The 11,546-nt window shown below is 35.6% G+C and overlaps 1 protein-coding gene across 1 annotated transcript in view; it reads left to right on the top strand.

The window, feature by feature from the left end:
• Window positions 1-69, top strand: part of LOC133621540 (chemokine-like protein TAFA-2) — a 142,017-nt gene extending 141,948 nt beyond the window's left edge. Inside the window, exon 6 of the mRNA XM_061983629.1 lies at window positions 1-69. This exon is cut by the window's left edge and continues 456 nt beyond it. The gene's annotated coding sequence lies outside the window, so the exon portion shown is untranslated.
• The last annotated feature ends 11,477 nt before the right edge of the window (window positions 70-11,546 follow it).

Genomic DNA, 11,546 nt, shown 5'->3' with positions numbered 1-11,546 from the left:
GGCCGGCAGATAGTTTTTCTTCTTCTCAGAATCAAATGAATTCATTAATAATGAAGAATATAAGATTTAACACAATAACACAAAAGCTAAGATGTCGCCCCTCCCCCCCCCCAAAAAAAACAAACGTATTTTCCGGACTATAAAGCGCACCTGAATATAAGCCGCACCCACTACATTTTAGAATAAACAAACATGTTTCCATATATATTGGATACAAACTTAATATTACAAACTTATTTACACAGAAATGTTCCGTAAATGTTTATTTACATACCTTAATTGTCTGTAACACGGCAGTAAAACGGCTGATCAAACAAAATAGAAGTCACGGTCTCCAGTCAGATAAACAGACTCAATTAAGTTAATGGGTTAAAGTAGCAATGATTGTCACACACACACTAGGTGTGGTGAAATTATTCTCCGCATTTGACCCATCACCCTTGATCACCCCCTGGGAAGTGAGGGGAGCAGTGAGCAGCAGCGGTGGCCACGCCCAGGGAATGATTTTTGGTGATTTAACCCGGCTGGCCTGGGAACGCCTCGGGATCCCCCGGGAAGAGCTGGACAAAGTGGCTGGGGAGAGGAAAATCTGTGTTTCTCTGCTTAGGCTGCTTCCCCCGCGACCCGACCTCGGATAAGCGGAAGAAAATGGATGGATGGATGGATGGAAGTTAAAGTTGCAATGATTGTCACACACACACACTAGGTGCGGTGAAATTATTCTTTGCATTTGACCCATCACTCTTGATCACCCCCGTGGGAGGTGAGGGGAGCAGTGAGCAGCAGCGGTGGCCGCGCCCGGGAATACTTTTTTTGGTGATTTAACCCACAATTCCAACCCTTGATGCTGAGTGCCAAGCAGGGAGGTAATGGCTCCCATTTTTGTGGTGTTTGGTATGACCCCGGCCGGGGTTTGAACTCACAACCTACCGAATTGTCTGTAACGCGGCAGTAAAACGGGTGATCGAACAAAACAGAAGTCTCCAATCAGCTAAACAGACTCAATTAAGTTAATACATTAAAGTAGCAATGATTGTCACACACACACTAGGTGCGGCGAAATTATTCTCCGAATTTGACCCATCACCCTTGATCACCCCCACCCCGGGAGGTGAGGGGAGCAGTGAGCAGCAGCGGTGGCCACACCCGGGAATACTTTTTTGGGTGATTTAACCCCCCAGTTCCAACCCTTGATGCTGAGTGCCAAGCAGGGAGGTAATGGCTCCCATTTTTTTAGTCTTTGGTGTGACTCGGTGTCCACCTCAGGGCGGACACTCCAACCACTAACTCCACGGTGACGTTTTGGTGAATTTACTGAGGAATTTGTGCGACTGAAGCAATACAAAAAGAATGTTATTGTCAGTTAATGATACTAACACTGTCCTAAATGTGTTAGCATGTTAGCTAATGCTAACGACACTAGCTTGATTATATTACGATAGCATCCACACGGGACGGCTTTAGTAAGTATGAATTGTTTTAGCTGCATTGTAAAACTTACAAACGTTGCTTGGAGCGATGCACGGAGAATCCGTACGAGTAGAAAACGCCATGGACGGCTTTGAAGACGGAACGGCACTTCTACTTCCGGTTCAGAGCTCCCAACAGAATAACACTGAGCCAACTGGTCCAAAAAATAACACACCTTTCGGTGTATTTTATGAACTATTTGTATCACGGCCGTCAGCAATGGAAAAAATCCATAAATAAGCCACACCGTTTTATGAACCACGGGGTTCCAAACGTAGGAAAAAAGTAGCGGCTTATAGTCCGGAATATACGTTAGCTTAGCATATGGTGTACATTATATTGGATTTAGTGTCTTCAATGTACAAAAAAAAGTATGAATGTAACTTTTCATTTTTTGGTGGGAAAAAGTTAGGACACCCCTGATGTAGACAGAGATGATGTTTTATAAAGCATACAGTAACATGACTAAGTGATGACATCAGTAATAAACTGTGTTTGCGTATCCAAAACTCCTCTTTTTCAGCTAATTCAGCCTCAACTTAATCTTTTTCAAAACCAACTTAAATGTCTTTTTTTTCCAACTTTTAATGTGATCATACTAGGGTTGTACTAGTATAGCATCACTGTACTAATGAATCAAAAATGGTACTATACTCTGTTTTGAAAAGTACCGGTTCCCGGTCATGACATTGCTGGTTTTACCTGCAGAGGAGCATGTTCGGCAGCGCACACACACAGAGTACTTACAAGCAGACACAGTGTGTAGACAGGAAAGGGAGAACGGACGCATTTTTGATGTAAAAAGTAAAGATAAAAGTAAAGTTATAACACTGAAACACCCTCAGAAAGTAAGTTTCTTACAAGTAGCGTTATCACTGGAGGACGAGGAATAGCTAAACATGCTTCACTACACACCGTGGGAGGATACAATAGCTCACCGGCGTCACAATGTAAACAAACGCCATGGGTGGATCTACACCTGACATCCACTGTGATGATACCAAGTACAGGAGTGTGTCTAGTCAATACTACTATGATTACATTGATATTTTTATCATCACAAAATCTTTTCTCTTTTTAAAAAAAAATTCATATTATGTTTATAAAAAATTGAAGGTAATGATTCGATTCAGAATCAATTTTTGGGGGTAACGATTCGATTCAGAATCGATTCTTGGAGTAACGATTCGACTCAGAATTGATTCTTGGGGTTACCGATTCAATTCTTAGAGGGAACCATTCTATTTGTAAATGTTGTAATTTGTTTGTAAATGTTTGGATTTGAGACAAGTCTCAAATCGAATAATCGATTCTTGGGTTAACGTTTCGATTCTAAGGGAGAACGATTCGATTCAGAATTGGTTCTTGGGCTAACAAATCGATTATTGAACCTAATGATTCGATTTAGAATCAATTCTTCAGGGTAACGATTTGATTCTTAGGGTGAACAATTCAATTAAGATTTGATTCTTGGGGTAACGATTCAATTCAGAATCGATTCTTGGGGTAACGATTCGATTCCGAATTGATTGTTGGGGGTAACGATTCGATTTAGATAAAATTCTTGAAGGTAATGATTTGATTCAGAATCAATTCTTTGGGGTAACGATTCAATTCTTAGGGGTAACGATTCAATTCAGATTCGATTCCTGGGGGTAACGGTTCGATCCCGAATTGATTCTTGGGGGTAAGGATTCGATTTAGATTAAATTCTTGAAGGTAATGATTGGGTTCAGAATCAATTCTTTGGGGTAACGATTCTATTATTAGGGGTAACGATTCAATTCGGAATCGATTCTTGGAGTAACGATTTGATTCGGAATTGATTCTTCAGTATAACGATTCGATTCTTAGGGGGAACAATTCAATTCAGAATCGATTCTTGGGGTAATGATTCGATTCCGAATTGATTGTTGGGGGTAACGATTCGATTTAGATTAAATTCTCGAAGGTAATGATTTGATTCAGAATCAATTCTTTGGGGTAACGATTCAATTCTTAGGGGTAACGATTCAATTCAGATTCGATTCCTGGGGGTAACGATTCGATCCCGAATTGATTCTTGGGGGTAACGATTCGATTTAGATTAAATTCTTGAAGGTAATGATTGGGTTCAGAATCAATTCTTTGGGGTAACGATTCTATTCTTAGGGGTAACGATTCAATTCGGAATCGATTCTTGGAGTAACGATTTGATTCGGCATTGATTCTTCAGTATAACGATTCGATTCTTAGGGGGAACAATTCTATTCAGAATCGATTCTTGGAGATAACAATTCAATTCAGATTCGATTCTTATAGGCAACAATTTGATTCAGAATTGATTCTCGATTCAAGCCGATTCTCGATTCAAAATCAATACCTCAATAATAATATTGGGTGGCAGTTCAATGATTAAGTACATTCCTCCATAAAATACACAAACAGCGCTGATAAATGTTTATATTACATTCAATTTCATACAATTCTCGAATGGAATTCTTGGGGTAATGATTCGATTGTAAGGGGGAACGATTCGATTCAGAATTGGTTCTTGGGGGTAATGAATCGATTCTTGAAGCTAATGATTCGATTAAGAATCCATTCTTCAGGGTAACGATTCGATTCTTAGGGTGAACAATTCAATTCAGATTCGATTTTTGAGTGTTACGATTCGATTTAGAATTGATTTTCGATTCTTGATTCAAAGTCAATACCTTATTAATAACATTGGGTGCCAGTTCAATGAGTAAGTGCATTCCTCCATAAAATACACAAACAGCTCTGATAAATGTTTGTATTACATTCGATTTGATACAATTCTTGGGGGTAACGATTTGATTCAGAATCGATTCTTGGGGTAACGATTCGATTCTGAATTGATTCTTGGGGGTAACGATTCGATTTAGATATTAAATTCTTGAGGGTAATGATTCCATTCAGAATCAATTCTTTGGGGTAACGATTCGATTCAGAATCGATTCTTGGTGTAATAATTCGATTCAGAATTTATTCTTGGGGTTAACGATTCGATTCTTGAAGGTAATAATTCGATTCAGAATCAATTCTTCAGTGTAACGATTCGATTCTTAGGGGGAACCATTCCATTCAGAATCAATTCTTGGAGATAACAATTAAATTCAGATTTTATTCTTGGGGGTTACGATCAGATTTAGAATTGATTCTCGATTCAAGGGAATTTTTGATTCAAACTCAATACTTTTAAAATAATATTGGGTGCAAGTTCAATGATTAACTACATTCCGCCATAAAATACACAAACAGCTCTGATAAATGTTTGTATTACATTCAATTTGTTACAAGTCTCAAATTGAAGAATCGAAGAATCGATTCTTGGGGTAACGATTCGATTCTTAGGGGGAATGATTCGATTCAGAAATGGTTCTTGGGGGTAACAAATCGATTCTTGAAGCTAATGATTCGATTAAGAATCAATTCTTCAGGGTAACGATTCGATTCTTAGGGTGAACACTTCAATTCAGATTTGTTTCTTAGGGTAATGATTCGATTCCGAATCTATTCTTGGGGTAACGATTCAATTCTGAATTGATTCTTGAGGGTAACGATTCGATTTAGATTAAATTCTTGAAGGTAAGGATTCGATTCAGAATCAATTATTTGGGGTAACGATTCAATTCTTAGGGGTAACGATTCAATTCAGAATCGATTCTTGGAGTAACGATTTGATTCAGAATTGATTCTTGGGGTTAACGATTCAATTCAGAATCACTTCTTCAGTGTAACGATTCAATTCTTAGGGGGAACCATTCTATTCAGAATCGATTATTGGGGATAACTCAATTCAAATTCGATTCTTGGCGGTTACGATTAGATTCAGAATCGTTTCTTGGGGGTAACGATTCGATTTAGATTAAATTCTTGAAGGTAATGATTTGATTCAGAATCAATTCTTTGGGGTAAATAATTAAATTCTTATGGGGAACGATTCGATTCAGAATCGATTCTTGGAGTAATGATTCGATTCAGAATTGATTCTTGGAGTTAACGATTCGATTCTTGAAGGTAATGATTCAATTCAGAATCAATTATTCAGTCTAACAATTCAATTCTTAGGGGCAACCATTCTATTCAGAATCGATTCTTCGAGATAACAATTCAATTCAGATTCGATTCTTGGGGGTTACGATTCGATTTCGAATTGATTCTCGATTCAAAGCGATTTTTGATTCAATCTCAATACTTTTTTAATAATATTGGGTGCAAGTTCAATGATTAAGTACATTCCTCCATAAAATACACAAACAACGCTGATAAATGTTTATATTACATTCAATTTAATAAAATTCTTGGGAGTAATGATTCGATTCAGAATAGATTCTTGGGGTAACGATTCGATTTAGATTCAATTCTTGAAGGTAATGATTCGATTCAGAATCGATTCTTTGAGGAACAATTCAATTCAGAATTGATTCTTGGGGTAAACGATTCGATTCTTGAAGGTAATGATTCGATTTAGCATCAATTCTTCAGTGTAACGATTAGATTCGTAGGGGCAACCATTCTATTCAGAATCGATTCTTGGAGATAACAACTCAATTCAGATTCGATTCCTGGGGGTTACGATTAGATTTAGAATTGATTCTCGATTCAAACCGATTCCTGATTCAAAACCCAAAGGCACGGAATTAGTACCATTTCAATTAAAATGTTCAAAGTAGCCGTCATGCACGTTTTGAATGAATCAAAGTGAGAATTGGTTCGTCTCCGGTAATTTTACTTCATTTTTCTACAAGCTTCCTAAGCCGAGGTGACTGCTTTAAGTAACAAGAGTTATGAGTCCATAACAAATGTTGCTAAACGATATATATATAATTATTATTATCAGCATTATTTGCAGACCCAATTAAGGATTAATGTAATCATAATGTACTAATAATACATAAAACGTTTATTTCTCAGTAGTACATTTACCACTAATTAGCAGGTCAATACATTATTTAGATTTCATAAATAAAATAAATTGACTTTTAATCCCTGTTTGCAAAAATCTATAAATATTAAACACCGTGAAGTGCAGTTTTTTCCCCTAGTTGGGAAAAACTTGGTCGGGTGGTTTGTTTTGTTGTCTTTTTGTTGCCATCACTTTCCAACCAATTTGGGGAAGGTAGGTTCATATTTCTCATTTGTTTTTATTCCCACACGGCTTTGAAATAATCTTTTTTTACTCCTCATCTTTGGTACTTTGTGGCGCTTGTCACCAGCAGGTAAAAAACCCAGAGAGACTGTCCGTGTTTTGTCCCGCCTCCACCCACAGAGACAAAGACTAAAGTATGTCATTTTAATAAAGTTAAAAAAATGTTTTTATATATATACTGTGTTTTCTGTACTATAGAGCGCACCGGTATATAAGCCACACCCACTACATTTGAGAAAAAAAACACAATGTTTCACAATATAAGCCGCACCGGACTATAAGCCGCAGATATATAGGTTGTGAAATGAGTTATTTACACATAAAGATGTATTAAATGTTTATTTACGTACTTTAATTGTTTCCAAACGGTGTCTGTGACAGGGCAGTAAAACGGGTGATCAAACAAAACAGAAGTCATCGTCACGGAGGCGCTAGCTTGACCAAAAGATGGCGGCATAGCACAAACAAATAACACACTTTTTCCAGTATATTTGCCGTTTTGTTTTTGTTTAAAAAAGTTTTGCATTATGACCAGCAAAGAAAAATCGATAAATTAGCCACACCATTTTATAAACCACAGGGCTCAAAGCGTAGATAAAAAGTAGCGGCTTATAGTCCGGACATTACAGTAGTTGTGACAAAAAAATAAAAATAAAAATGTAAGCATTTAAATGATTATATTTATTGATAAACCTCCTTAAAGTTTTGTAATCAATCAGAAATATCAAGCAGCTAAAATGTGCCAAACATGGTGAGTTTTGCATTTTTCCCATCATGCACTCTAATGGGTGTCATTTTGATTTTTTATTTTTTTTATGATGAATGGACATTTTTTTAAATGTGTCCTCAAAGTTCAGTAACCATGTCTGTTGACATTTTGTGCTGGCTGGATTTTTTTTTCTTTTGCACCATGACTAGGGAAGGTTGTTTGCATTGGGTCAGAAAACTAATTGCTGTGCGCACTTCCATTCAAAGCATAACTAAAGGTTAATTGACCAGAGTTACTCTTGTTGTCCACTAGATGCTGACATAAATACTGTCATACCATTAACATGACTGCAAAAAACCCCTGTGGGTACTTTTCCTCGCCGTTGTCTAGTATGTTCACTATTTTATTAAAGGACTAAATTACAATAATAAACATATGTTTCATGTACCCTAAGATTTTTTTGTTCAAATAAAGCTAATAATGAAATTTTTTGTGGTCCCCTTTATTTAGAAAAGTATCAAAAGGTATCGAAATACATTTTGGTACCTGTACCAAAATATCGGTATTGGAACAACCCTACTTTGTTTGTATTTTTTTTTAATCCGTGACTGACTGCTCTTTCCACATTGTCGCTGTTTACTTTGCTTTGTTTCCTGGTTGCTATTGGCGGTATCATCTGCTCACACGCCGCCTCTCTGCATCCTGGGATCACGCCAACAACATTCTGGCTTGTTTATTTACAGACAACACAAACACAAAGTTTTAGCTCTTTAAAAAAAATAAAAATAAATCCAATAAAATGTATAAAAAAAAAGTATAATATTACTAATTTATTTTAGTTACAAAATGTAATTAAATAATAAATCAAATATTTTTTAAACCAACCACAACACCCATGTGCCTGTCACCACACACACCACCTGCCTTCTTTGCATCCTGGGATCACTCCAACAATGCAAAGCCGCCGCTAATGTTTTGGCTTGTTTATTTACAGACAACACAAACGCAAAGTTTTCGCTGTTTTAAAACTAACCCAGTCTCATTATTTGATGAGAAAAATCCAATACATTTTTTTATTTTATTTTTTTAATATTACTAATTTATTTTAATTACAAAATGTAATTAAATAATAAATCAAATATTTGTCCACCCATGTGTCTGTCACCACACACACCGCCTGCCTTCTCTGCATCCTGGGAAAACACCAACAACTCACACTAAAACAAATGTTCTTTATTGCAATCGACTCACATTGTCAAGGTGTACCTAATGTTTTGGCCTGCGTGGTTATGTTTATTTACAGACACCAAATCTTTTTTTTAATCTTTTTTTTTTAAACTTTCCCAGTCTCATGGTTTAATTCAAAACATTTTTGATAAAAAAAACCTGCAACTGTTTTTATATTACTAATTGTATTTCTTTAAAATATTGAATTATCTTTATCATCAACAGCAATATAATAATAATCAATTATCAACATATACAAAACGTTTTAGTTTCTTAGCTTATTTAAAACTACCCCAGTCTCATGATTTAAATCAAAGACAAAAACATGTAATCAACTGTTTTTGTTTTTTTATGTTACTAGTTTTATTTAGTGTAATAAAATAATAAATCAAATATTTTTCCCACCCATGTGTCTGATAACACACACACCGCCTGCCTTCCCTGCATCCTGGGATCACACCAACAACTCGCACTAAAACAAATGTTCTTTATTGCAATCGACTCACATTGTCAAGGTGTACCTAATTATTTGGCCTGTGAGGTTATGTTTATTTACAGACGATACAAAATCTTTTTTTTTTTAGCTTTTTTAAAACTTTCCCAGTCTCATGGTTTAATTCAAAGAAAATGATGAAACAAATTAAACTAATTTTATTTCTTTATAATGTTTAATTATCTTTATCATCAACAGCAATATAATAATCATCAACTATCAACATATACAAAACGTTTTTTTTTTGTTTTTTTAGCTTATTTAAAACTACCCCAGTCTCATGATTTAATTCAAAGACAAAAACATGTAATCAACTGTTTTTTTTGGTTTCTTTATGTTACTAGTTTTATTTAGTTAAAAAGTATAATGAAATAATAAATCATTCTTTTTTACATAACAATTTTTTTATTTTATTTTGTATATTATATATATATATATATATATATATATATATATATATATATATTTTTTTTTTTACCATTGCATTTATTTAAAAATGTTATGAAATAATAAATCAACTATTTTAAACCAACCACACCGCCTGCCTTCTCTGCATCCTGGGACCACACCAACAACTCACACTAAAACAAATGTTCTTTATTGCAATCGACTCACATTGTCAAGGTGTACCTAATTATTTGGCCTTTGAGGTTATGTTTATTTACAGACGATACAAAATCTTTCTTTTTTAGCTTTTTTAAAACTTTCCCAGTCTCATTTTTTAATTCAATGAAAATTATGATAAAAATTAAACTAATTTTATTTCTTTAAAATGTTTAATTATCTTTATCAACAGCAATATAATAATCATCAACTATCAACATATACAAAACGTTTTTTTGTTGTTTTTTTAGCTTATTTAAAACTACCCCAGTCTCATGATTTAATTCAAAGACAAAAACATGTAATCAACTGTTTTTTTTGGGTTTTTTATGTTACTAATTTTATTTAGTTAAAAAGTGTAATGAAATAATAAATCATTCTTTTTTACATAACAATTTGTTTTATTTATTTTTTATATTATATATATATATATATATATATATATATATATATATATATATATATGTCTTAATAAGGTTATCCAAAAAATAGTGCTCGATACCGTAGTAGAGCGCAATATATGTATGTGTATATATATATATATATATATATGTATATATATATATATTTTTTTTTTTTACCATTGCATTTATTTAAAAATGTTGTGAGATAATAAATCAACTATTTTAAACCAACCACACCGCCTGCCTTCTCTGCATCCTGGGATCACACCAACAACTCACACCAAAACAAATGTTCTTTATTGCAATCGACTCATATTGTCAAGGTGTGCCTAATGTTCTGGCCTGTGAGGTTATGTTTATTTACAGACAACACAAACTCTTTTTTTTTTTTTTAAATTGAATAATGTGGGTGCATTTCCTCATTAAACTCGTTAAATTGAAGGCGTTGGCGAGCCGTAGTTTGGACACCCCTGCACTATAGTTTGATAGTCAAAGAGCAGTCATAGTGTCGGTGGCTCACACACTCGGCCTCGCGTTAAATGGAAACCAGGTTTCTGGCCACTTGCTGCACCGCTGTCACGGTCATCACCTCAGCATTACCGGGCTCGTCATCTCACATGGCGCGCCCGTGACATCCAATCTGGAGTCCAAATGTGAGCGGAAACCACACAGGCTATCATCCTGGCCGTGACTCCCGGACTCAAATTGTCCGCCGGTGTCACGCTGACCTTCTGCCGGCCCAATATTTCCTTTAAAAACCAATGAATCCTTTGGAAAGAAAAAAAAAAAAAGAGGCGATCTTTTTGTTGTTGTTGTTTGTCCCCAGAGGGCACTTTCATCCTGCGGCAAAGCGCCCCTCAAATGACTCGCTGATGAAGAGCTTCATTTTGAAAACAAATGGCTTTCTGCTTCCGAGGCAGCAGGTTGGTTCGCCAGGGTCACGTTTTTTGGGGGGAGAAAATCGAAATTAACCGCTAATTAGTCCCAACATCATTTTCACTGGCGTGGTCCTTCATGAATATTTATTATTTCCCAGTTGTTTGTGTACCTTTAAGTGCCCCTTCCTCCCCTGTTTTCGTGTAACTTTGTTTTTAGGCTACTAATGGTCCTAATGAATAAAAAACGGTACTATACTCGGTTTGAAACGTTTTGGAGCATGTTCGGCAGCGCACGCACACAGAGTACTTACAAGCAGACAGTGTGTAGACAGAAAAGGGAGAATGGACGCATTTTGGTGTAAAAAAGTAAAGATAAAGGTGAAGTTATAACACTGAAACACCCTCAGGAAGTACATTTCTTACAAGTATTATTATCACTGGAGGACGAGGAATAGCTAAACATGCTTCACTACACGCCGTAGGAGGATACAATAGCTCACCGGCGTCACAATGTAAACAAACGCCATGGGTGGATCGACACCTGACATCCACTGTAATGATACCAAGTACAAGAGTGTATCTGGTCGATACTACTATGATAACATTG

This window comes from Nerophis lumbriciformis, linkage group LG25 (assembly GCF_033978685.3).
Source record: "Nerophis lumbriciformis linkage group LG25, RoL_Nlum_v2.1, whole genome shotgun sequence".
In the NCBI taxonomy this organism is placed as follows: domain Eukaryota; kingdom Metazoa; phylum Chordata; class Actinopteri; order Syngnathiformes; family Syngnathidae; genus Nerophis; species Nerophis lumbriciformis.
The sequence above is the reverse complement of the archived record's forward strand: the minus strand, read 5'-3'. Positions and strand labels throughout refer to the sequence as shown.